General features: G+C 37.3%; 1 protein-coding gene across 2 annotated transcripts in view; it reads right to left on the bottom strand.

The window, feature by feature from the left end:
- The window catches only part of LOC145259273 (ribonucleoside-diphosphate reductase large subunit-like), a 92,811-nt gene extending 66,233 nt beyond the window's left edge, over window positions 1-26,578 (bottom strand). The window contains exons 1-2 of one of the 2 annotated variants that reach the window (XM_080117112.1): window positions 26,421-26,560; window positions 13,793-13,985 (exon numbers count right to left, since the gene is read on the bottom strand). The gene's annotated coding sequence lies outside the window, so the exon portion shown is untranslated. Of the gene's footprint in view, window positions 1-13,792; window positions 13,986-26,420 lie in introns of both variants that reach the window. The other variant, XM_080117111.1, reaches the window with a different exon arrangement.
- Between the last annotated feature and the right edge of the window lie 698 nt (window positions 26,579-27,276).

Below are 27,276 nucleotides of genomic sequence, written 5' to 3'. Positions count from 1 at the left end.
CCTTCCATCGAGAGCCGTCACAGGCCGCGGGGAGAATCTGCCTACATGAAAGAGTGCCGAGCCGTGCTAAAACGACTACCAAGGTCCAGTGACCTTGTGACTGCTACCCGTAGGGAACTCCACAGGGATCTAGTGAAGGGGGCCGCTGACGACCCGCTATGCGCGCGTCTGGGGTGGCAGCAGAGTGAGATCCGCTCCGCGTGGAGCTGGACGCCAGGTTCGAGTCATCTGAACAATTCGGAGTTCTCTCTGACCTGGCGATTGGCCCGAAATGCACTTCCACTCAACAACATACAATGCAGTTCTGGGTTTTTGGAGTCGCCTGATTGTCCCCGTTGTGGGACAACGGCCGTAGAAACTACAGATCACGCTTTCTTCGATTGCCGCGAACTCCGCCAGTACTGGTCGTATGTCAGCGGAGTGACGGCTCGCATCGATCCTGAGCATCCTCGCCCAATTACTGTATCCAATGTTGTGGACAACGTGAGGCCGCCGTGGGACCGGGAAAGACAAATGGTCTACGTTACGATCCTGGCCGTGACGAGAATGGTGATTTGGACGTCGCGTCTGCAAGGTTGCCGGGGGGTGTTGTCTTTTTCTGATCAAGATCTGATCGCGTTCTTTAAACACCAACTACGGGTGAAGATCAGATGTGATAGAAGAAGGCTGCATCGCGCGGCATTTGACAGAAGATGGCTACATGTGGCAAGTCTGTGTGTACGAAGAGCCAAATTTGAATACGTGTTCCCCGCCTAGGTGTGGAACGCGCAGTTCTGTAAAGTAAAATTAAACAAGTAGTCTCTCAGCTAGCTGAGTGTGTGTTCCATCCCTCCTCGATTAGGAAGCCTCCAAGATCCCCATCCCCTCTTACCTGCAATTTTTGTTTTCACCCCTTCCTCTAAATTTTACCCATCTTGGAGAAAAAGAAATACAAACTAACCTCCATCCCTTACCCACAAAAATTTTCTTTTCTCCATTCACCCCCATCTAGAGGGCATCCCCACCTAGAGACTGACCTGCAGAAGCGAGGTTCCTTTTACAAACCTAGTGGAACGGGCAGTCTATCAACTAGATGGGGTTGGGAGGGTCCTACTAATCACCTTTTGTTTTTTTCTTCCCCCGCCCTTGACACAAATGAATTATTGTACCATTTTATTGTTATCTTTTTTTGTTTTTACACGTCAATAAAAAATGTTTTAAAAATTGGGAGTTACTAGGACGTCCCCCAATATGAAAGGGTGAATGCGGTATTATGGTGAAAGAAGATACTAGCTGGGAGAAACGTTTGACTTTGTTTAGTTCTGGAGTGACAAGGATGACCAACGACCCCCAAAATCCCCCCTTTTGAGTTGGCCATGTGCCTAAGTTTTTTGTTCATCGTTGATTTTTTCTGTATTTTTTAACATGAATAAAAGATTTAATATCTCAAAGTGTAGTATCTGTTCTTCAGATGCTGCACTGCACTTCCATTTCTTGTTCTCTTTCGGTGGAGGAGAAATCCTTCACGACTGAGACAATTTTTATTTTTGTACCTTTTCTCCACGTTAAAAAACGACCCTGGTGTCTAACTCTGTCCCGTGGGGAGGCATAGTAAATAGGTACATCCATTATATATATATATATATATAAGTTAAACACTGGAAAAAAAGACACTTAAGAGAGGGTTTATTCGATAAAAATATTTTCAAATATTTAAATCGTAAACTGTAGCCTTCCACTTAAGGATTGATCTTTAAAAACGATATTTGGTTCGGAAGTGGATACCGTTTGTAATCTAAAATATTGATTTTGCTTTTTTATTATTTTTTTTTTACCGCCAATTTTCTCAGCGATCATTTAGTGTAAAATGAATGACACACCTACTTTTTATTTTATTTTATTTATTTATTATTATTATTTTTTTAGCGCTTAGTTTTTTTCTTTCACGCTGTTTAGTGTAATCGGCTAAAAAAAAAAAAAAAATTCATTTTCATTTCCAGAAGAATTAAGTAGCGGGACATTCCAGTGCCTTCCTTAGTTTCATTTGATGGACCCGTTACTTAAAATGCACATATAATATTTATTCCCCCCCCCTCCCAAAAAAAGGAGGGTGAACCTGGACCTGTAAATTCATCTTTGTCTGTTTATCTGTCCGCACTTTTCTCAATAACTACACCTTAGAATTTTTTTGAAATTTTGCACAAACATTAAACATGATATGAGTAAAAAAAAACTAACAGAACAGATTTTCTGGGAAAACTCCGGTAGCCCCCCCCCCCCGGTCCCGTGGCGCCTTTCAGGTGAAAATGACTACAATTGACACTTTTATGCTTATTAAAAGAAATTGATGCTTTGGATTTTTATAAAACTTTCTAAAAAGTTATAACTAACTGATTTCTATATAATTTTGTTTGTCTATACTTTGCGATAACTCTTGGGTGTGCCCCAGGGGCTCTTTTAGGGCTAATAAAAACACTCCGTTTTTCGGCACTATTTTACCATATTTGTCCAAAATTTTCTGTGTATGTCTATTTAGCAGTTTTGCATGGTGCTGAACTCAAATTTAAATGTGTTAAGGCCTTGGGGACTTTTGGGACTAAATGGGGATGGGGGGGGAGGCAAATGATGGACTTATTCATTTTTTTTAAAAAATGGTGCAGAATTCAAATTTACATATTTTAAGGCCTAAAACTGCATGGTTTGTTCATTTTCACCAGGATTTGACATCTCCTGGGGATTTTGGGGGGCTAAATGAGGGTGGGTGGGTTTCAAATGCTGAACTTAGTCATTTCTTTTATGACTCGTTCACTGTGCAGTCACAGGGGACCATGCATGCTTCACTTGTTTTTATTCAATTCAGGTAAACAAAATTACCATTACAAATTATGGTGATTTTGTTTAAATTCAATGGTTTTTACTTTTGGACATCTTTACCTTATGAATATATATATATATATATATATATATATATATATATATATATATATATATAAAACATTTGGCCTTCGAGCCAAGATCCAAGAGTAGTATCTGTTAGTGGAGGAGATATCCTTAACGACTAGGGCAATTTTTATTTTTTCTCCTCTCTCCACATGAAAAAACGACCTTGGTGTCTAACTCTGCCTTCGTGGGGAGGTAAAGTAAATAGGAACATTTAAATGTTTATATAGAGAATATTTATAAAGCTCTATCTTGCATTGGGCACTTTTGAAAAAAAAAAGAAAAAAAGTGGTACATTTTTACTTTAACAGCAACTCAATACTCATCTTTAAAATGACAACTTAAATAGGTTTTCGGGTTTGCTGAAAACGAATATAACTTCAAAATTTGGGGCAGACAAATAGTTTTCTGGATATTAAGACACGTTTTCCAATGAATTACTTAATGAATGTAAGTGGCGATCGCCATTCTTAACATGGGGAGGAGATGTTTAGTAACATGCATGCACATTAGTACTTGTTCGGTTGGGAAAAAAACATGACCGCCAGTGAAAACATAATGATTACATTAGATAATATAGGCTTTAATATCCAGAAAACTACTTGTCTGCAACAAATTTAAATGTGATATTCGTTTTTAGCATACCCAAAAACATGTAAACGTCGTTAATTTAACAGTGAATGTAGAGTTTGCAGTTAAAATAAAAAATACTGAAAAAAAAAAAAAAATTGGGGTTTTAAATTCACATTATTATCATTTGTTTAATTATACATATGTATATATGCAATTATATAAATGCAACTTTGTGCGTGTGTGTGTGTGTGTGTGTGTGTGCGAGTTCATTCCTTATAGACTAAAAAATGGCTAAAAAGATTTTCTTTAAAATTTACAGAACTTTAGTGTATAAGTCTGGGAGTGATCTTAGTTAAGTTTTGCCTCAGAATACCCCCGATAATTACCAATAATCGAAACTGTTATTAAGAATTTTGTAAGACTTGAAAATTTACGTGTTTTATTTTTCCATGACATGGTCTGTAGCTTCAAACCCCACCCGTAAATTTCTTCAATTTTTTTTTTTTTCGTTACCTGAAAAGAAGTTCATATAAAATAATTCTATAAAAGAAACAGTAGGTTCTCTAGTGTACAATGTAGAATAACATATAATTTGGTCTAAGTTGCTGCATCGAAATCTGTGAAACTCCCTCTCAGGCGATTTCACAGATTTCGATGACAAAAATATAAGAGTGTGAAATATTCGTTGATCATCATTTAATCCCGGACAACATCAGGTCTTCCTGCTAGTATTTATATAGTTACGAAAATATATATGGCAACAAAGCTACACAGTCTTTTGCGTTTCATCCCCGTAGGAAATCGTCAGTTTTGTTCCGCGGTTTAAATCATGTAACCATTTAGAACAATTATTTTTGCACTTATGATTCCACAAAAACGAAACGTATACAAATGTAGACAATCTTCCTCCTCGTATACATAAAAAAAATTATCTCAATTTTTTTTCCTTGCCAATACAGTTTCTTTTTTCAATAAGAACTTAACCAAACACTTCCAAAACAAACCTTTCACTTACAGCACTGACTAAATCAGGTTTCACAAAGCTATGCATAGTTTTCCCTGTTTATAAATTACAACATTTATTCCAAACAAAATGCCTCTCCACAGGGTGGAACGATAAAGTTGTCGCCCTAAAGAAAACAACACTACTGCTTTATTTTTAAACTTTTATTGAAAAAAAAAAAAAATAAATAAAATAAATTCAGGTAACTTGATTATGTAACTGAGCTGACATCTATTCAATGTAGCTGCCTTCAGCCTCAATCCCTGCCTCGATACGGGTCCAGTACTAGGAGGATGCCTTTTCTACCAGCGCCAACAGGAGCTCAGTGAATACTCGATAGATAGCGGTGATCAAGCTGGCTTTGGTGTTGTGGGAGGTAAGTGAGAGAAGCCTGGGTCTCTTTGGATTTGTGGACCAATGCCAAGTCCCGCTGCCACACCCAGGGTTTGTCAGCGCCTACCTGATTGCACCAGAGGATAACCACACTCTTCAGCACCTCCAGGTACACTGGTGTTGACTTTCAAGCCAACTTTGAAGATGTGAGATGGCATGATGTGGCCCTCACTTGAAACCACACCAAAGACCATAACCAAGGCCAGAAACTTTGTTTTCATCACCCTGGGCACGTCCTTGTTTTTTGTGGCAATACAGTAATGTATTTTGAGGGTGCTGGCAATGGTTCTGTTGCTATAACTTGGATCGGTAGAGAGCATAAGTTGTACAGCAGTGCATCTCCGATCTCGCTCGTTGAACATTGTCGCTTTCAGACATGATAGAAGGCTCTTATCACTCTTGTGATTTGTACACAACTGGCCAACTAGTAGATCGTCTGCAACAGAAAATAGAAAAACGATTTTCATCAAACAGACATGAAATCATGCCATATTTTCTAGCGCAACAATTTTATCGTTCCACTCTGTATAATACTTATTTGCATAAAGACAGTAGCAAACACTTTCATTCCCTAACTATGAAGTTAGGACTCGCCTTATGTCAACGTCAGAAGATTCTTAACAAGTTTCATAATTTCTATAGAAGCATTTCTCAGATGTACAGATGTTTATATTGGCTACAAATATACGTAACATAATCCTTAGATTTCATTAACTTATTATTATTATCATTAGCATTAATATATTTACATCCATAGAGTTAAACAGACAATTCATATTAATTACCTCTCTTCCAATTACTAGAAAACCATTCACCAATACAAATTCATAAATAATCTGAAATATTACTGCAGTTAGAATCTTCCACACATTTGTTAATACTAATACCATGTTCACTACCATGCCTTATTAAACTATTATTTCTGTTTGGATGATAAAATGGTCAAAGGGAAATAACTCCCTTTTTTTATAAATGGCAGATTTATCTCCCCTGCTTTAACTCTGCGATAACGGTTATCATGTCTTCATACATGAGCAGCAAAATGTCACATGAGAGCGGCCATCTTGAGATAGCGCAGCGGAGACATGGACAAACCCCGTGAGGACTTTTCAAACTGAAATCAGTTTATAAGAACATTTTCCAGCTTACAAATAAGGGACTTACTTCATATGACTGTTGTATTGCCTGTCTCTGTCACGATTCATCTATTTATTGCTCACGTATGTATAATCACGTTTGTTGCACTTCTACGAAGATGCTTGCTGCTAAATAAATATATACACTCTAGCTTGTTCCAGCTGTTTGACAATCAAACACAGAGACGGTTTCATAACAAAACTGCTTTTTATTTAATTATTTTGTCTGCAGTGGTCGTCGGACGTGTCGAGCAAGGATGAAAGATTAGGTTGGGGTTGACAAGCTAATGACATAATCGTGTGTCTCTCTCAGTCTCTCGCTCTGTATGTTTTTTTGTTCATCAAACCTCTTGTGTTTATTGATAAATTCTTTCTTTGTTTCATCAGAAGTCAATATATGTGAACCAGTCCGACATAGTATTTTCTTTGTTATCTGCTAACCTGGAAATAGTGTGTATGCATGATCTCCAAGTGCCTTTACCCAACACAACTAAGTAATAGCACTATGGCTGCTATTTTTCTTTTAAATTTAAAAAACATAATCAACGTTAAATTTTTATTTGATCGATTGTATGGCCTTTAGCCTTAATTACTTGCTGTAGTCGTTTATTATAGTTTTCCACTAACTTGTAGCATTCTTCAGCAGTAAATTTAGCCCATTCCTCCTGACAATAATCCTTTAATTGAATGAGATTCTTAGGTTTCCTCTCCATTACCCTCAATTTTAAAATCCTCCACAAATTTTCAATGGGATTGAAGTCCGAGCTCTGGGATGGCCACTCCAAAACATTGATATTGTTGTCCTCAAGCCATTTCTTAGTCAGATTAGCCAAATTCTTTGGGTCATTATCTTGCATGAAACACCAACGTCGACTAAGTGACAGCTCTCTAGCAGAGTCCTTCAGGTTTTCATTCAGGATTTTAACATAATCCTCATTTTTCATGATGCCTGTGACCTTAACAAGTCGTCCTGGTGCATTGGCTGCAAAGCATCCTCAAAACATTAAACTGCCTCCACCGTGCTTCACACTTGGCATGGTGTTGTTAGGCAAGAAGGTTTCGCCAGATTTCCTGTAAACAGAAGAAACACTATTATGGCCGATTAACTCAAATGTCGTTTCATCGAATCAAATAACATGTTTCCAGAAGGCAACATCTTTATCAATATGGTGCTTTGCAAACTCTAGCCTTGCTTTCAGATGCACATAAGGGAGTCTTCCTCAGGTGACATGCTTTCAAACCAGCTCTCTTCAAAACTCTACCAACAGTGTGTCGAGACACGTTCACTCCAGAGCTTCTCTGTTCCTCTATAATCTCCCCAGCAATAATCCTTGGGTTTTGGTTGACACGTCGAACTATTTTTCGCTCTGCTCTCGTGGACAGTAGCTTTTTTTCTCCCCCGACCTTCCAAATTCATAACGTGACCTTGTGATTTGAACTTCTTTACGATGGCTCGAACGGTGGATTTGGGGGGAGGTTTAGCTTCTTAGAAATCTTATCATAGCCCTCTCCTTTAGAATGACATACTACCACACGATTCCTGAGGTCTTTGCTGTGTTCCTTAGTCTTAACCATAACAAAAATTCCTTGATTTAAATTAATTCAAAGCAAACACTGTCTAAAAATTGTCTGAAAAGAAAAAAAAAATTTTAAATTAACATTAAATAAGCATAATAAGTCTACAAAAGGTAACAAAACCATGTCAAACATGGAATTGGTTGTAATCATACTGGTAATAAATAAAAATAATAAGCCGTGCCAATAATTTTGAACACAGTAATTTAGAAATTTCGTTTGTAATTTCTTTAGTATTCAATTTTTTTAAAATCCAATTGTTGCATCGAAAAGAGCAGTTAAAAATACATATGATACTACATAATAACCTTCGATTCTGACCATTCGTATGAGATTTTATTAACAAGATATGATTTTTATTGGACCGTGCCAATAAATATGATCATGAAAAATCTTTCTCCACTGTGTCAATTTTAACTTTGGATGGATGGGTTATTTAACCAGCATATCAACCTTTGTGGGTCATTTAATGCTGAGGAGGTTATTTTGTTATGTTTGTTTGTTGTTTATTAGGTAATTTGATTTTGCTAGAAAGGTTGTTTGGTTGTATTTTGTTTGTTATTTGGGTTTTAGGTTTTTCTGAAGTGGTTATTTAGTTATGTTTGCTTGTTGTTTATTAGGGTTTTAGATTTTGTTATATAATCTTGTTTCTCTTAGGAATTTCAGGATATTGCCAGGGTCCACTCCGTGAAAAAGATCTTTTAGACTACCTTCATGGTAGTACGTCATTTTGTATCTGCTGGAGATCCATGCAGTCTATCAGGATATGTTTCACAATGTAAAGCTCATGACATGACACACAGAATGGGGCCTCTTCACCTTTTAACAGGTACGAGTGAATGATCCTAGTGTGTCCTATTTGAAGTCTTGTCATTACTGTTTCTTCTCTTCTTGTCTTCTCCCAGCTAGAGGTCCCGCCCTCCGTTCTTTTCCCTGAGGTTGGGCTTCACCTGCTGGAGCTTGTTATTCTTGCAGGCATTCCATGACTCCTGCCACTTGGAAGTGATATATTTGTTGATTAGTGGTTTGTAATCAGTGTGAGGTACTTTTGTATTGCGGATATTCATTTTTAAAGATTTTTTTGCTGCTGTATCAGTTTTTTCGTTGCCTTTGAGTCCTATGTGGCTGGGAATCCAGCAGAATACGATGTCAGTGTTTTTGGAAAGGGAGACGATTCTTTCCAGGAGGTTTATGATTAAGGGGTTGTTCAAGTTTTTGTTATTTAATGACGTTAAGACTGAAAGTGAATCAGATAATATTAAGTATTTGTTTGACTTGTTTTTTTTGGATGATGTCTAAAGCTAGGTCTATGGCTGTTGATTCAGCACTAAAAATTGAGCAGTCGTCTGGGAGACGTTTTTGTAGTATAATGTTGTTAGATATGGCTGCACTTCCAACTTTGTTTAGTTCTTTGGAGCCATCTGTGTAGATGTGTGTCCAGTTTTGATATTGTTCTAATATATTATTGAAGTTATTTGTATAAGTTAGGGGATGTGTATTGGATTTAGAAGATTTTGCATGAATCGCGTATCAGCTTTTGAGTGGCATAAGAGATTCAAGGAAGGAAGAGAGTCTGTGAAGGAATGATAAGATATATGGGAGGAGTAAGGAAATTAGAGCACAAATCAGAGCACAAGAGTTGATTGGCCAAATAAAGAATTTCATCAATAAGAACCGTTGTGTGCCTATAGAGACAATAAGTGTACAGTTTGATGTCAGTGTGGGAACTGTACACACAATTATTCATGAGAAACTGAAGATGTGAAAGATTTGCGCAAATACACCAGTCCACAACTTCATCCTTGTCACTGACGATTTGACCAAGATGGGCATCGAAACAGTTCCTCACCCTCCCTTGCTGTGTCTTTTGGTTATTTCCTAAACTCAAAGAAAACCTTAGAAGCTGTTGTTATGAGACAATTGAGGAGATGAAAGAGGCTGCGGCGAGGATCATTGACACGCTCACACAAGAGGATTTCCATGGGACCTTTCAGAAATTATTGGAACGGTACAACAAATGCATTGCAGCCGATGGAGATTACTTCGAAGGGGACTACAGTTTCATGTGTGTACTATCAATAAAAGTGCCTATACGAAAAAAGTCTGCAAACTTATTGAAGACACCACATACCTTTCTTTCATTTGTACTGTTTCTTTGTCATTTTTCAAAAGAACAAAATAAATTTTTTTTTTTTTTTTAACTGTTTTACACCAGACACTAACATTTTATTATTCTCCAAAAATCTCAATCTTTTCTATTATATAAAAGGAACATTGTCTGTGTGTCTGCGAGTTTGTTCCTTATGGACTCCAAAGGGGGTGGGCCAATTTTTATGAAATTTCATACAAAGGTACTTTTTGAGACAAGAGTTATTCTTTTATGTAGATTTCCCCAAAACTTCTGGCCTTGATGGAAGAGAGACTAAAACTTGCAGCTATGGTTTCAAATGATCTGAAATAATAGCAAGGGGAGACTTTATTCCAAATATTTCTCAAATATCTCCCCTCTTTTGGAAATAGGGTCCGATTATGAATATCTCCAGTATCAAATAATCCTTATACACTGTGATATTTACTTTATGTATGGAAACCAAAGAAATACTTATTTGCGGAAAATTTAAATGTAATATTTGTTTTCAGCACATCCGGAAACCTACAGAAAACACATTTTAAGGTAGGTTTTGTGTTGATCTGCCACGCCACAATAAACACCACGCCTAAAAAAAAAAAAAAAAAGAAAAAAAAAAGACCCCTCCTCCTCCCCAAACAGGTGGCCATAGTGGTGCTCATTTTACATTAAGTTAATATAGAAAAGTGATCACCCATTTTTTTTAAACAATAATGTGCGACCTTCAGGCCAAATGTCACACTACCCACAATTCAAGTCATTAGCTTTCCAACGAGCCTTCATTGTTAAGGTCTGATCAATAGTCAGAGATTTCAAGCTCATAAAATTGCCAAAAAAGGTGGTATGTCTTTGGATATATCTATGCTCATAGCCAAACTGAATATTGAAATGCTCATATCTTTGGTTCTATGGGACAAAACTACATGAAAATTTGTAGTTTTTTTTAAGATAATATTATTCTATGGTTACAATTTTATGACAATTGGAAAAAAAGAACCTATATTTTCAAACCAAATTTGCCTACATTTGTATATACAGTGTCCTGGAAAGCAACTTCATTTGTATATTTGTTGCTTCAGTCGTCTCCCCTACATTTGCATATCTGTTGCTTCGGTTGTTTCCCCTACATTTGTATATAAAGTGTCCTGGCAAACAGCTTCGGTTGTCTCCCCTGTGGCCTTGCCAGGCCATTTTTCTTTTCTTTGTACATATTTGTGAATTATTCCATGGATTTCGGCCTTTTGGATTATTTTGGACCATCTTCCAATTATGTGATTTCCTTGGATTTTTTTTTGGTTGATTGGTTGTTTTTGTTTTATGGCATATCAACCCTTTTGGGTTATTTAATGCCAATGTAATCACCCTTTTCTTCACCATATTCCCTCTGCTTCACTTTTTGTTATCAAGTAAGATCTTTGACTTACTTGCAGTTTCATCAAATACTTTTGTATGCAAAATCCGATCCCGCATTTTGCTAATTCCTACTTTTTGATGAGAAGGAAAGTATTTCTTTGAAACTATGCGGATTAAGGACTATTCACTTATCAAGTGTTTCCTTTTCAGATTAAACATGTTTTTAACTCTTTTTCAAAGTGTTTTTTAACATGTTTTATTAACTGTTTGCTCTTATATATATATATATATATATATATATATATATATATATATATATATATATATATAATTATTAATATACAAACCTCATGACCAATTTCAACCACAAGAAATATTGTTGAAATCTCAACATTTATTTTTTAAACTAGCAGGGCTATCTGGCGTTGCTCGGGACTGTATAAAACAATGAGAAAAATGAAGTTACTTTTGAACATATCTATTATTCTTAGGATAGAGAAATTTTTGATGTCTATGTATCATTTGCTATCTCAAGCAAAGGAATATTTTACCTACCATAGAACAGGTATTACACATGTATGAAATAATTGTAGCGTCCCTAGGATAGGTAATTTACAGCAAGTATATGAAACAAGTTTACCTTCCCTAGGACGGGTCATGTACAACACATATTTAAAATAATTTTCCCTACCCTCGGACGGGTAATGTAAATACATATATGAAACAGTTTAACATACTCTTGACAGGTATTGTACAACATATATGAAATATGAAGAATAAAACATGTATAAATACATTTGAAGCCAAAACTGCAACGCAAAATAATTTTTCCCACCAAGGCCACCATAATTTTAAGAAAAATGAAATCATTTTTAGAAGATGGATCATTAGGATTTCCAAATTAATACATGAATACATTGTCTTGGTTAATGATTAGGCAACGCTTGCTTCACCATAAATTTCAATATTACTGAGTTTCTTTCCTTCTTCACTATCGGCACTATAATTTTAAGAAAAATTGTGTCATTTTTGGAAGATGTCTCAGCAGATTTTCAAATTAATGCAAAAATACATTGGAGGAGAAATCCTTCACCACTGAGAGAATTTTTATTTTTGTTCCTTTTCTAAAAAACGACCCTGGTGTCTAACTGTCCCATGTGGAGGCATTGTGAATAAGAACTCAGCAGTTTTTCCAAATAATTACATAAATGCATTGACACGGATGGTGATTAGGCAACTTTTACTTTACTATGAATTTCAATATTAATGTAGTTCTTCCCTACCCACCACCAATAACATAATAGAGAAATGATGTCATTTCCGGAATATGATTCAACAGATATTCTATATTTTTGAAATATGAAATTGTGGGAGATTGCTTTGTGATCTCAAAACGGACATTACTCCCTCCAGCCCCACCCCAAAAGAGAAGGTTTGGTAATCGCTGGAGAACTCCAGAGCATGTTTAAATGCAACATAATCATTCTTCTTTCTACCCATCACTACAACCGCGACATCGTTCCCGGACGATAACATTGAAAATTCAGAAAAATATGGATCACTCCCTACAGAATCTGGCCTACTCACCTTCACAAAACACCAACAATATATATGAATTAAAGTAATTTTGAGACCGTAAACTGCTTCAGCCATTTCCAGGACTGACTCCATATCCCAGCCACTATTAAAAATATAAAAGTTATAAAGTAATTTTGAGATCGTAAAGTGTTTCAGCCATTTCCGGGACTGACTTCATACCCTCCCTCCACATACAGACACACAAGCACTATTAAAAATATTCATGAAATAAAGGAATTGAGATCGAAAAGTGTCTCAGCCATTTCAGGGACTGACTTTATATTCCACCACCCTCATTTAATCCCGGGCAATGTCAGGTCTTCTGCTAGTATATATTTCCATCTATCTCATTCAATCTCGGGTGATGTCAGGTCTTCTGCTAATATATACTTCGATCTATCTTATTCAATCCCGGGCGACGTTGGGACTTCTGCTAGTATATAACAATAACAAAAGAGTTTCTTAAAGGAGCCGACATAATTATTACTAGAATAATTTTTTTTTTAATACCTACAGACACTAGTGTTTCATCCTTTCGGGAATCATCAGTGCAGAGTGACACGATTACTGCCATTACTAGCTTCTGTACATATCCAGCACATCTGGCATTGACATGGTCTTCTTTTTGCTCAGTAGTTGCTTTTGCAATTCTGGGAATTTAGTCCTCACAATTATTTGGTCAATAACGTGCTCTTCAAGTTCATCCCTGAATTTGCATTTGTGCGCCTGAAGCCTGCACCTCGCGAGAAAATCATCCATATTTTCTGTATCAGTCTGCGAGAACTTCTGCAAGCAGAAACATGCAATTCTAAAAGTGATTTGAGGCTCTTTTTGCTCCAGGAATTTCTCCCAAATCACCGCCAGGTTGCGCTTGTTGGCCTCGTTTTTGAATGACCAGGAGTTAAATTTTCTTAACCCTTCCTTCCCTGATAACAATAATATGTGGTCAACTTCTTTGCTTTCGTCAATGCCTCTGACTGCAAAATATAACTCACATTGTTGCTTGAAGAATTTGAAGGATTCCTCCAAATCATTAGTATCCCAGCACATGTGTGGTTCTATTGTCCGATTAAACATTTGTTTTTTTAACAATGTAAGGGAATAAAAGGAAGATATTAAACAAAAACAACTCACGGTTTTGAGTAGGAATTCTATATGGCGTTTTTTAGAGATGCAACACACGTGGTTTCTCGTTATCTGGTAAGGAGGCTGAATTATTGTGGGGCTGTTTTCAATGTTCTTTTTTTTTTTTTTTTTTTTTTGGATTAGGGTAACGTTTCATGTTTGGGTTTTATCGCTGCCAGCATGTTGTATTATGCCGTTGTATCTGTTAGGACGAATAAATAAACAAAGGAGAGATAACGACAAAACGTCTTTAGGGTACAAGGAACCATTTTTTATTATATTCCAAGGGGCGTAACTCGTACAGTTAAAAATACAAACAAGATAAAATAATCAATATCTTGACAGTTAAGAATAAAAGTGTAAAAAAATGTAAATAAATTAAAACACAAAAACTTATCTAGTTAGTCAAAAAAAAGTAACTTAGCTTGCCTTTGGTAACATTTTTTTTTTGTTTTGTTTTTTTCTTGCAAGACTGTACAATCGACTCACTAATTTTGTTTTGCTAAAATTTACGTTCTGTTCCATTTTTTACACCCGTTTGCAGCCGCCATCTTGCATACAACTTTAGTTACGACTGCCTTAAAATTTTCCTTACTGTTGGTAGCACAACTGAACATGGATTATAAATACTTGGTACTTATGCAGTATAAGAACCATGCCATCATTGGAATCGTCCGCGCATTTTACAGAAAATTAAAACGCCAGAAGTGAATATTTCATGTCATTTCTTTTTTTCAAATATAGATATATATTTAGATTTTTTTTTATCTATAAATATAAAAGCGAAAATGTATGTATGTTTGTATGTGTGTTCGCTTTTTCTGTATGTCTACAAAAGACTTTTTTCAGAGAAGCGGTCGGTTGCCTAACAACTTTTTAAAACTTTTTATATCACATATAAATCGTAATATCTCAGAGTTAACAACGAAGCTCACCTGTCTATTTAATTTGCTCGACTTTGGGAAGATAAATATTCAACATTTGTCGCTCGCCGCATGTGGGTTAGTCTTTTTCCTATAACATCTTGGGAAGCATTCCCACAGTAAATGAAATACTATCCCGCAGTCAAACTTGACCTCATTAAGTCATTAAAATGGGCACCTGCCAAATCCAAGTAATTAAATAAATTCAAACGTGTTTCCGTTAGCATCTCGCGGTGGGGCAATGGTTAATGTCGCACGTTTTTTTTTTTTCACAGTTTAATTTACAACTTTGCCTCAACGGTTCGGGTTCAATCCTCATACTTACCTACCAAAACATTTTTTTTTAATTTTAACCCCCCCTCCCCCCGGGAGTTTCCACACACACCTCAAAACACCCGGGCAACGCCGGGTACCCCTCGCTAGTATATAATAAATGAATGATAGCATATAAATTTTTTCTTTATGATTTTTTGTGCTAAGATTAATGTGCTCAGCATTTTGGTACCTTCTGGTGTTTTCTGTAAACTACCCGAACGATTCTGATGACAGCAGGGTCTTTATACTGCATACTTGATTTTTGAGTAACTGTTACTATCAGCGACATAAATTATTTTAAAGGAAATGCCATAGTCAAAAACAATTTATGTTGGTTTCGAGTTTACTTATTAGTTGTGAAGTATTTGACATTTGCTGGCACTTGTTTAGTTCAATCAAGACATTAAAAAATGAAAATATTGAACAAAATAAATATATTGTATGTACCCGTTATGTAATTAAGTTCTCATAAAAGAAAACAGAAAAAACTTAATTTGATCAAGTAATTTTTTTTTTTTTTTTACAGAGGAAAATCAAATTTTAATGAGATTGATCGTATCTCGCCATCTTGCTTATTTCACAGACGAGGATGGGGGCATGGGAGATAACTCCAATCACCACTTAAATTTTGTCAAAATTTGACGAGATTATTTTGAAACATGGGCAGAAAAAATACCTAGATAAATATTTTAGTTTGGGCCCCCCCCCCCAAAAAAAGGAGGGTGGACCTGTAAATTCACCCTTGTCCGTTCGGCTGTCTGCACTTTTCTCAATAACTATGCCTTGGAATTTTTAAAAATTTTGTACAAACCCCACTAGGGGTGCTTTTCAGGTTAAAATGACTAAAATTGACACTTTTTTGCTTATTAAAAAAAAAAAAATTGATGCCTTGGATTTTTATAAAACTTTCTGAAAAGTTATAAGTAACTGATATCTATATAATTTTGTTTGTCTATACTTTGCAATAAAGCTTGGGTGTGTCCCAGGGGCTCTTTTAGGGCTAGTAAAAATACCATATTTGTGCAAAATTTTCTGTGTATGTCTATTTAGCAGTTTTCCATGGTCCTGAACTAGGTGTGTCAGAATTTTGGGGGAATTTTTAACACCCTTTGTTGGTACTCTTCCTGTGATTGTCTCCCCTTTATTGTAAAAATCCCACAATCCCTTTTTTGCCCCATAATAAAATTTTCTTCTATCTGTCCACACGTTTATATTTCCTCCTTTGAATCTTGACCCATTTCCAATCTCAATTCCACCTAAAATGCACCACTCAACACCCTTAACACAAAACTGCGAATAAAATATACAAAACTCGGTATACTACACTTAGTACATTCAGACAGCTGGCTCAATAGACCTGGCAGATTTAAACGGAAACCGCTATGCTGTCTCGTTAACTGATGATTTTTTCCGGCGCCGTATTCATATATTTCATTAAGAATAAAGGCAACACTACACTCACCGCTGAGATTCATCGTGGACATTTCCCCCCTACGACAAAATAAAAATATTAAGATCAGACAATGGCTCGGAGTTCAAATCAAATGACTTCCAGAAGCTACTCCGCAAAAATAAAATAAAACATGAAACTTCGGCGCCATACTCACCTCATCAGAATGGAACAGCCGAAAGAAATTGGCGAACATTGTTTTAAATGCCAAGATGCATGCTTGTACAAAGCGGTTTGCCAAAACTTTATGGACTTACGCTGTTATGACATCTGCAGTTATACGAAACAGATGCTTCAACAACCGCTTAAAACAGACTCCTTATTATGAGATAACCGTCAGAAAACCCGGCCTCTCAAAAACGCACATTTTTGGCTCGGTGTGCTGCCTACTCTAATACAAAAGGAGGAAAACTTGACCCAAAATGCCAGAGGAATATTTGTCGGATATGACAGAAACAGCCCAGCATACCTAATCCAGAAAACGGAAAAGTGTATAAACACAGACAAGTAAAATTTATCAACAGCACACTCAAACCTCCCCAACAAATGATGACGATGGGGACTTTCCCGAGAGACATTTGACAGAAAACCCAAAACAATCTAGTGTTGATGAACCACCCAACACTATGGAAGAGGATATCCATACACAGAGATACCCTAAGCCGAAACACAAGATACCCGGCTACTTAGAGGACTATGTAACAACAGTTCAAGACGAGAGTGGTCACACACTAATCAATGTCGATTACTGCTACAAAGCCGCACATGGTGTACCACGCACCTATAAAGAAGCTACAACCTCCCCAGCGGCACACCACTGGATCAAAGCAATGCAGGAGGAAATCAATTCCTTAAAAGAAAATGACGTGTATGAACTAATATCTTTACCTAAAGGGAAAACAACAACCAGTGGCAGATGGGTATACAAAATTAAAGAAAACCCTGACAGAACTCCAAAATACAAAGCAAGAGTCGTTGCAAGGGGCTATAATCAAACCAAAGGAGTAGATTATACAGAGACTTTCTCACCGACAGCCAACATCACATCAATCTGCATATTAATGCAAATGGCTACCCAATACAATCTCATCATACATCAAATGGACATAAAAACAGTATATCTTCATGCCCCTATCGACCATGAAATTTACATGGAGCAACCAGAAGGATTTGAAGTAAAATGGAAAACAGGTGAGAAACCAGCCTGTATGTTAAACAAATCTCTATACAGCCTAAAACAATCAGACAGAAATTGGAACCAAACCCTATATAATCGGCTCACCAAAAATGGCTTCACTCAGAATAAAGTGGATCATTGCGTCTACATATGACACAGCAGTAAAGAATGAGTCATTGTCATCTCATGGGTCGCTGATTTAATTATTGCAGCTGATAATAATGATTCACTAAAGCAGATGCTGATGTCCGAATTTGAGATGAAAGACCTTGGAAAACTGACATTTCCTAGGAATAGATTTCAACATAACCGAAAAATATATATTAATGAACCAGGAACGGTATGCGACAAAAATACTGGAAAGGTTCGACATGCCTGCCTGTAAGCCCAGGACAACACCATATGAGCAGAAGTTGGATTTAACCAACAATAACTCCAACGACACGATCGACCCAAAAAAATACAGTGAAGTCGTTGGTAGCTTAATTTTTTTGATGATCTGTACGCAACCAGATATAAGTTATATTGTCGGAAAATTATTCCAGTATTTATCCAAGCCATATGAACAGTACTGGACTGCAGCCAAGCATGTACCAAGATACATAAAGGGCACTGTGTGATATCAATTATGCTATACAAACGACCAACTCCAGCTAATTGCGTACAGCGACGCTGACTGGGCATCAGATCAATGCAACAGACACAGTACGTCTGGGTACTGCTTCAGTTTGACAAAAAACGGTCCACCCATTTCATGGAAATCAAAAAGACAACCTACGGTAGCATTATCCACATGTGAAGCCGAGTATGTGGCATTACTGAAGACCACTCAAAAAGGTATGTACCTCCTACAACTACTCCCAGAAATGGAGCTATGCAAAAATTACGGACCGATTAAGATATTCGAAGATAACCAGAGTGCAATAGCACTTTCTAGGGACCGTGTGCACCGACAGTGGTGCAAACATATAGACATTAAAATGCCACTTCATCAGGGACACCCTAAACAACGGCGACGTAAAAATTATCTATTGTCCTACAAATGACATGCTAGTGGACATTTTGACGAAACCCGCAACCCGAGCAAAGTTAGAGTCAAAGAAATTCTTTTTGGACTTTAAATACGATGCTCTTATATAATATACACAATAACATTCTAAGAGAAAGCGGGGGTGTTGGAACTCTTCTTACGATTGTCTCCCCTTTATTGTAAAAATCACACAATCCCTTTTTTTGCCCCATAATAAAATTTTCTTCTTTCTGTCCACACGTGTTTATATTTCCTCCTTTGAACCTTGACCCATTTCAAATCTCAATTCCACCTAAAATGCACCACTCAACACCCTTAACACAAAACTGCGAATAAAATATACAAAACTCGTAATTTCTCTTTTTAAAGTGGTTTGTTAAATTTTTTTATCGAATATACTTCCAAAATAAACTATTAAAGTGTTTTGAAAATTAGAAATATTTTTTTTTATTTAAAAAAAAAAAAAACAGTGTTTACAAAGTACCTGCACGCACTCATACAGCCATTTTTTCTACGTAATAAAATGAATTGAATTTTACGAGTTAAATTTTTTTCAATTTTTTCAATTTAAAAATTTATCAAAATTTTTCTATTGGTTCAATTTTTACAATATTTTCAGGTTCAATGTGAAATTTTATGCTCTTTCCAACAGGATTGCGGTGTCAGATAGTGAAAGTCCGACTGACTGCTTGAATTCCTAGAATGCCGACTCCTTTGATATTTTTGACTCCAACTCCCGACTCCTTGATCTCTATGTAGAAATCTATTCTACAGATATTTTTGCTAAGGGATGCATTAGCTTAACTTATATTTATACTCTATAGAATATCTATAAAATAGATAACTAATAGCCACAGTTTGTGCCCAGATTATAAGTGATCTATATTAACTAGCAACTATATCTTTCTTACATTAGATGGGATAAAGTGCTGCTGATTATCTTTACTTGAAAACACCTAAAGCAAATTTCGAAACCGACCCTAACCCTTATACTCTAATTTTCCAATTAGTCACTAATCCACAAACCATATTTGATCTTTTCTTAACCCTAGTTAATCTACACCCCACACTCATACATACTTCCTTTAAAAACGTAACTAATCTTAATCCTATTCTGAGGAGTGTAACTTCAAAGCAGATACTAATTCTTTGATCCTAACTATCAATCCTAACTACCCATGCGGGAGCATAGAAATACCTGGCTTTGAAACCAGGTGTAGGGAAAACCCTCTCAGTGCTGATGGACCAGTAGATCTGGTTAGGTCATCCATCTAGGATAAGGAAAACTCCGATTTGTAAACCTGTGCAACTGACCTCATACATCTTGGCACCAAACAGGGGAGGGAGGCCTCCTCATTCCTGGACGATAACATCCCTAGAGCTGGTGACTTGATCAAATCACCGGTTTGCAAACCTAAACTGCTTAAGGAGTAAATAGGCTCTGTCTTCTTTGCCTATTAGTCAGCAGAGGTGCGGCCACAATGACTCATTAGAGACTCCCAGTGCTTAGCCTTGTTTCCTGACTAAGGCAATGAATGCCGTCCCCCACATTTGCTTTATTCCCTTCTCCTATAACTGGGCATCTTGGCGGTGCTTATTTACCATATATGCTAACATGATTGGACTGGGCCACTCCTGTCGGACAGGTTTGAGGGTACCGGTTTGACAGTTGCTGGTTGCTGTTTCCAACTGACAGTACAGGAGTCCTAACTCTTTGATAGCGCTTAGAGCGGCTGTTCTGTCATCAGTAATGTAATATCAAGATATTTGTAGTGCTATGTCATGCATGGAAAGGCATCCTGCACTCATCTCTGGTGGGCGTTCCTGAGGCCACATTCCTGTGGATGAGGAGCCGGCTGATGGTCTACTCATGTTGCATAATGGTGCCTATGCACATTCGTCTTGCCTAGCACCTCAGTCTAGATCTGAAACTACTGAATAGAATGAAATAACAGATCAATCCAAAAAAATGTTTAAACCAGACACACACTCACACCTCTTCCCTTGGGGCTTGCATTTACACATATCAGAGGACTTAGAACTAACTTAGATGATGTAGAATCATTTCTCCTAGCAAACTCCCCGGATATATTAACACTAAGTGAAACTAACTTGCACTCCTCCATTCCTTCTAACATCTTTAAGATGTTTGGTTATCTTACACTTTGTTGTAAGAACTTTAACAGGAACAGACTTGGAGTCTATATTCGTAACACCTTCCCCATGTCTAGGGAATCTAAACTAGAATCAGGTGATCAGGCCTTCATGTGCTTTAAACTAAATTTACAACGTGATGTTAGCTACCTGTATTTTCTTTATTGTCCCCATCAAACCAGGACTGTCTATAATCAACCATGTCTCTGACAGTATAGATGTAGCACTCTCCCTTGACACTAGCGCCCAAATACATGTATTTAGTTACTCTAATGCCCACCACAGAAATTTGCTTGGCTTCTCTAACTACACTAACACAGCTAGTAGCATCAGCCATAACTTTGCTATATCCCATTCCTTTACACAAACAATAACATTCCCAACCTGTCTCCCAGATCGCCAGGAACAGCAAGCCTCACTTGTGGATCTATTTCTGACAAGAAATCCTGAGGATTGTGTAACAAATGCTGATTGCCCACTTAGGAATGCTGATCATGCTGTGATAATGATAGAATCGCTCTAAACTCATGACCACAAATTGAAGAGCCATTGCTCAAAACGACAACGTACTAACATAAGACTGGGATGCCATTAGAGATCGCATCAGAGACGCCCCAGAATAGTGCGCAAATAAGACTACTGAATGGTTCAAAGCAGCAATTAAAGCACCTCTTCCTACATGGAAGGTCTATAGCAACAATAGTTTACGTCTACTTGCGCAGCTGCTACTGCTCAGAGGCAACATGCGTACCGTAGATTTATCCAGCATAAGTCCTGTACAAACAGACAAAGTATATAGAAGCTAGAAGTAACTGTAAGATAGAAGCAGCAACAGCTAAGAGTGAATATACTGAAACCACCAGGAAACGCATTGAAGCGCAGAAATTAGGAACTCATGATTTCTGGAAAATCTACAATAGTATAGTAAATAATGGGCAATCAATAATTCCCTCACTATCCAACAATCATAAGGTTGTTTGCACAGCAACTGAGAAAGCTAACATGTTTGCCTGTTATTTTCCATAAAACTCTACCTTGGACCCAGCAAACTATTCCCTCCCTGATTTTCCTCTGTGGACAGAAACCACACTAGATGATCTGAAAATCACCCCTTCTCAAGTACATGATATCATAAAAAACTTGGACACGTCAAAAGCATGGAGACCTGATTTCATACCGGTTGTGCTATTAAAAAAAGAGGTTGCTCCAGTTCTCTGTAAACTCTTTAACAAATGTCTTAACGAATCTTGCTTTCCTGACAGCTGGAATACTACGTCTGTGATACTAGTTTACAAAATTTCTGGTGAACGAACTGAACTATTAAATTATTGCCTAATTAACCTTCTCCCGCTTTTCGACAAAATATTTGAATCTTTAATTAATCAAGGACTAGTCCACCACCTTACAGCTGCTAAACTTCTGTTTGACCATCAATATGGATTTAGGCAAGTCCGTTCTACTGCAGATATTTTAACTGTAATCTCTGAACGTATATACCAAGCACTGGATAAAGCAGGGGATATATATCTAAGGCTTTTGACAGGGTATGGCACGATGGTCTTCTCATGAAAATATAATCTATGGTATTACTGGAAGAATGCTTAACATAATTAAATCCTGCTTAAATGAGAGAAGAATCCAGGTTGTCCTCGATGGGCATACATCCAAATGATATAAATGCAGGTGTACCTCTGTGGTTTGAGTTGTCCCCCTTTGCAAATTGGCTGTTTGGAGAAATGGAAAACTAGATGGCTCTGGTTGATAGTCAATTTGCATAAGTGGAGAAATGGGCAGCATATAAACGGTACTTTTTTTTAAGCAGGGGTGAAGAGCGCAGAGAGTGAAACGACGGTTGGAAGAAGTGACGGTGAATTCTTTTTGTGACGGCGAATTATTTTTGAATATTGAAGAGCTCGACCTTTTGGAAGGAACAGCTGTGCCTTATATATTTTTTTTTTTAATTTCTTTTTTTTTCTACTTCACTACAAGCTATTTCGGCGGGAACTATGGAAGCAAAGAGGATCAGCAGTAAAATTCTTAAGACGTTCTCTGGAGAGGGAGATGTTATAACCTGGCTGACCAAGGTTAAACTTGTCGCTAAGTTGCGGGACATCGCGGATGTAGCCAGCTTGATACCGCTGTATCTTGATGGTGATGCTCTGGCCCTATATCTGGAGATGCGGGAGGAGGATCGACTGTCTGTTGACGCCATTGAGGAAAAGTTGAAGGAAGCATTTACCGAAGGACCGTTTGTGGCATATGGCAAACTAAGCCGTATGGTGTGGACCGGAGAGCCTGTCGATGTTTACGCCAACAATATCAGGAGGTTGACGGGACTAGCAGGATTCAATGGAGGAGGCCGTCGACAGATGGTTAAGATGGCCTTTATTAATGGCTTCCCGGACCATATTTCTATAGCTCTGCAGCAACTGCCCAGTGTAAATACTATGGAGGTGGCGGAGTTGATTACACAGGCTAGAGTGCTGGCCAGGAAAAGAGTGAGCAGGGAATCGTAGCTGTCTCTCAACGAAGCAAACTGCAGCAGGAAATTGTGAAGGATGAAAAGCAGAGAGGACTGTGGCAGAGACCCAGGTTCTCTGGCAGATGCTACCGATGCCAAGGGCCCCATATGGCGAGGGAGTGCAGGGAGCTAAAGCCAGAAGTCACGTGTTACCGCTGTGGGGAAGTCGGCCACATCAGCAGATTCTGTCCCCAGGGAAAACGAACAGGGAGAAGCCACTGCGCCGGTGGCTACCCCACTTATTCGATGAAGGCGCTTCAGGGTATGTCACCACAAGTAGAGGTGACCCTAAATGGACGATGTGCAAAAGCCCTTGTCGACACGGGCTGTACTTCAACAATTGTCACCAAAGACATGGTTGACACATGCAATGGAACCAGCAGCATTACGGCAGAGAGGTGAAGTGCAGTTGCACAAGTATCGTTCGGTTGATGGTATGTGGGATGTCACTAAAAATCCAGGTGATTGTTATTAACAAAATTGTCACGGGTGTCGATGTGGTGCTAGGGATGGATGCAATTGCTCAACTAGGGGGCGTTACGGTATATAGGAACTCCGTGAGATTTGGAGGACATCAAGGGGCTGTGTCATCAGAGGAAGACAGCGACGTCGAGCCAAGTAGCGACGTTCACGAAGAGGCTCTGCGGAGATCACAGCGAGAGAGACGGCCGCCATGTTGGTCGAGCGACTACCTGATGGGTTGACATGTGATGATCGTGTAGATCAAGGGGGCGTGTGGTTTGAGTTGTCCCCCTTTGCAAATTGGCTGTTTGGAGAAATGGAAAACTAGATGGCTCTGTGTGGTTTGAGTTGTCCCCCTTTGCAAATTGGCTGTTTGGAGAAATGGAAAACTAGATGGCTCTGGTTGATAGTCAATTTGCATAAGTGGAGAAATGGGCAGCATATAAACGGTACTTTTTTTTTTTTTTTTTAAAGCAGGGGTGAAGAGCGCAGAGAGTGAAACGACGGTTGGAAGAAGTGACGGCAAATTCTTTTTGGACGTTGAAGAGCTCGACCTTTTGGAAGGAACAGCTGTGCCTTATATATTTTTTTTTTTTAATTTCTTTTTTTTTCTACTTCACTACAACCTCAGGGACCGATCCTTACCTGATAAAATTGTCTGTGACATAGGTATATTTGCCGATGGCATCACACTCTATAGCAGGCACGTGGGGAAAACTAATGAGCACATATCTAAGGCAATGGCGGAAACCCTAGAGGAAGACCTTCAGTCTGTAGTGGAATGGGGTCAGAAATGGATGGTAACGTCCAAAGCTGCCAAGACAAAGCTTGTTTCTTTTAATAATTACATGAAACCTTACCAACTACCAATAGCCATGGCTAAAGATACATTACTTGAAAGTACACCATTCAAACTCCTTGGCTAAACATTTATTAATAATGTCTCACTTGTACAGGCATTTGTTTTTAAATTTCTTTTTAAATGACTTTTAACGACTTTTTATAATAGCATTTGCGGATGGGTAAAAAACGAAAAAAATAACTAAGCCATTTACTGATAATTTCTCACTTTTACAAATATTTTTACAAATAAATATTATCAAAGTCAAGATAAGTTACTTATCTACCTAATTGGATAAGTTTTTTTGTGTTTTTCTTTAATGTAAAACGTTTATTCGGTTCGAAAAACGAGTAATCCTGAACGCTGCCGATAAGTCATTTAAAAAGAAATTTAAAAACAAATGTCTGTAAAAGTGAGACATTAATAATAATCGTTTAGTTACTACGGCAACGTCAGTAAATAAAAAAAAAATGTTATGTGCGCATGCGTCAGGAAGGGAGCGACGCTTGTTATTTTCTGCTCAACGCCCAAAGGAGTACCAATTGTTTTTTCGCTGTATAAAAAAAAAAAAAAAAAAAAAAAGTGCTAATGCAGAGAGTGCACTGATTCGCGCTTCGTATTTCCACGTTTAATTAAAGTTTTGTTTTTTATTCAATTGTAAGGTTAATTGAAAGAATAGGTACAAAACACCCTCCCCTCCTCCCCATGTTAAGAATGGCTTTTTAAATAATAACGTTATTATTTCAGCACGGATCACTCTCTGAGTACCAAAAAAAAAAAAAAAAAAAAAACTACTTAAAATTAAGTGAAACTTTTTTTTCGGAGAACTTCGTTCCATAACTGATAGTGATACGTAATATAATCTTTTTTTTAGATATTTTGATTTTTTTTAATGTCTTGATTAAACTGTAAAAGTACTTTTTTTTTTTTTTTTTAATAATATTTAACTAAAAGTAAGGGGTTTGTATTACTGTACACATAGATTCGAAAAAGTTGTCAAAAAAACAAATATATAACAAATAAATGTTATCAAAGGCAAGATAAGTTACTTTTCTACCAAACTGGATATATTTTTTGCGTTTTTATTCAATGTAACATATTTATTCAGCTCGAAAAACATACAGTGTTTACCAATGTATTCGAAAATTCAAGATGGCGTCTCACACCCTCTTTAACACCGTAAGTATGGAAAAAGGTGTTATAAATAAAAAAACTATACAAAATACTATTAAAAACCCGCGGAATATGTCAACCTATGTCACGGTAACATATATTGAGCGAGTTTTTAACAGTATTTTATCCGGTTTTTATTTATAACATCTTTTCCCACACTTACCGTGTTAAAGAGGGTGTGAGACGCCATCTTGAATTTTCGAATACATCGGTAAACACTGTTTTTCGAGCTGAATAAATATGTTACATTGAATAAAAACACAAAAAAAATATATCCAGTTTGGTAGAAAAGTAACTTATCTTGCCTTTGATAACATTTATTTGTTATATATTTGTTTTTTGACAACTTTTTCGAATCTGTGTACAGTAATACAAACCCAAAGTAAGTATTTTAAGATTCATAATTATTTGTTTTGAATAAAATAATCAGGGGTATTGTACGATACTTCCTGTTATGTTATGGTATATGACACCGATTCATTGTTGAATGTTGCCCTGCGAAATTCGATAGTGATTTTATCAAAGTTATTATTTTTTAAAAGAACAATCTTTAAAAATGACAAAATAAAAAGAAAAATGTACAATGCTTACTAGGTAAAAAATACAAGTCAAGACGCGCATACTCCAGTAATTCAGACGAGATCCTTGTAGAAGTTATATATTTTGCCAATGTGAATAAAAGTACTGAACACTGTCGAGTGTCGAAAGAAGCACGTTGTAATATGGCGACTGCTATTTTTTTTTTCTTTCAGAAAAGAGTTACCGCCCTTGGATATTTATTTATATAAGACAAGCTGAAGTACCAGCCGTTGCCAGGTTGTATTTGATATATTTAAAGATTCCATCCTCATACATAATTATTAAATTGATTAAACGAACCATTAATTCATAATGGCTTCTTTTACCACATACAACATGAGGTAGGAGCAGTAGGCGCGTTTTATTTTATTTATTTATTTTATTTTTTTTGTTTTAATTATATTTTCACCCCAAACAAAGCACATTGCCACTTTGGTGTAGGGGGCTACTATCAAGGGCAACAATTACTGGGGTACTATGTTGGGATTTGGGCAGCAAGATGTCAATTCACGTTAAGCTTGAACTTCTGCATGTCAGTACAGTTGGGAAAGCAGGGACCTGGAATGGAATTCCAGAGTCTAGCGGTTCTGAGGAAGAAACTACTCGAGTAGAAAGATCTTTTATATCTAGGGATCTTAACTGTGTGGGGGTGGGATTTAGCTGCTTGTCAGGTTTGTCGAGGGTGTCTACGTCGTGGGGGCACAAGTGTCTGCAGTTCGCCAGAGCATTCACCATTAAAATACTTGTAGAACAGGTAGAGGGATGCAACATTTCGTCGATGGGATAGAGGCTGAAGCTTAGATGCCAATTCAGGGCCTATCAGATTGGTGACTCTCTTTTGAACCTTGTCTAGGAGCGAGAGACTAGT

This window comes from Euprymna scolopes, chromosome 34 (assembly GCF_053919585.1).
Source record: "Euprymna scolopes isolate OS-2025 chromosome 34, ASM5391958v1, whole genome shotgun sequence".
Classification (NCBI taxonomy): domain Eukaryota; kingdom Metazoa; phylum Mollusca; class Cephalopoda; order Sepiida; family Sepiolidae; genus Euprymna; species Euprymna scolopes.
This window is presented reverse-complemented; position numbering and strand designations above follow the sequence as displayed.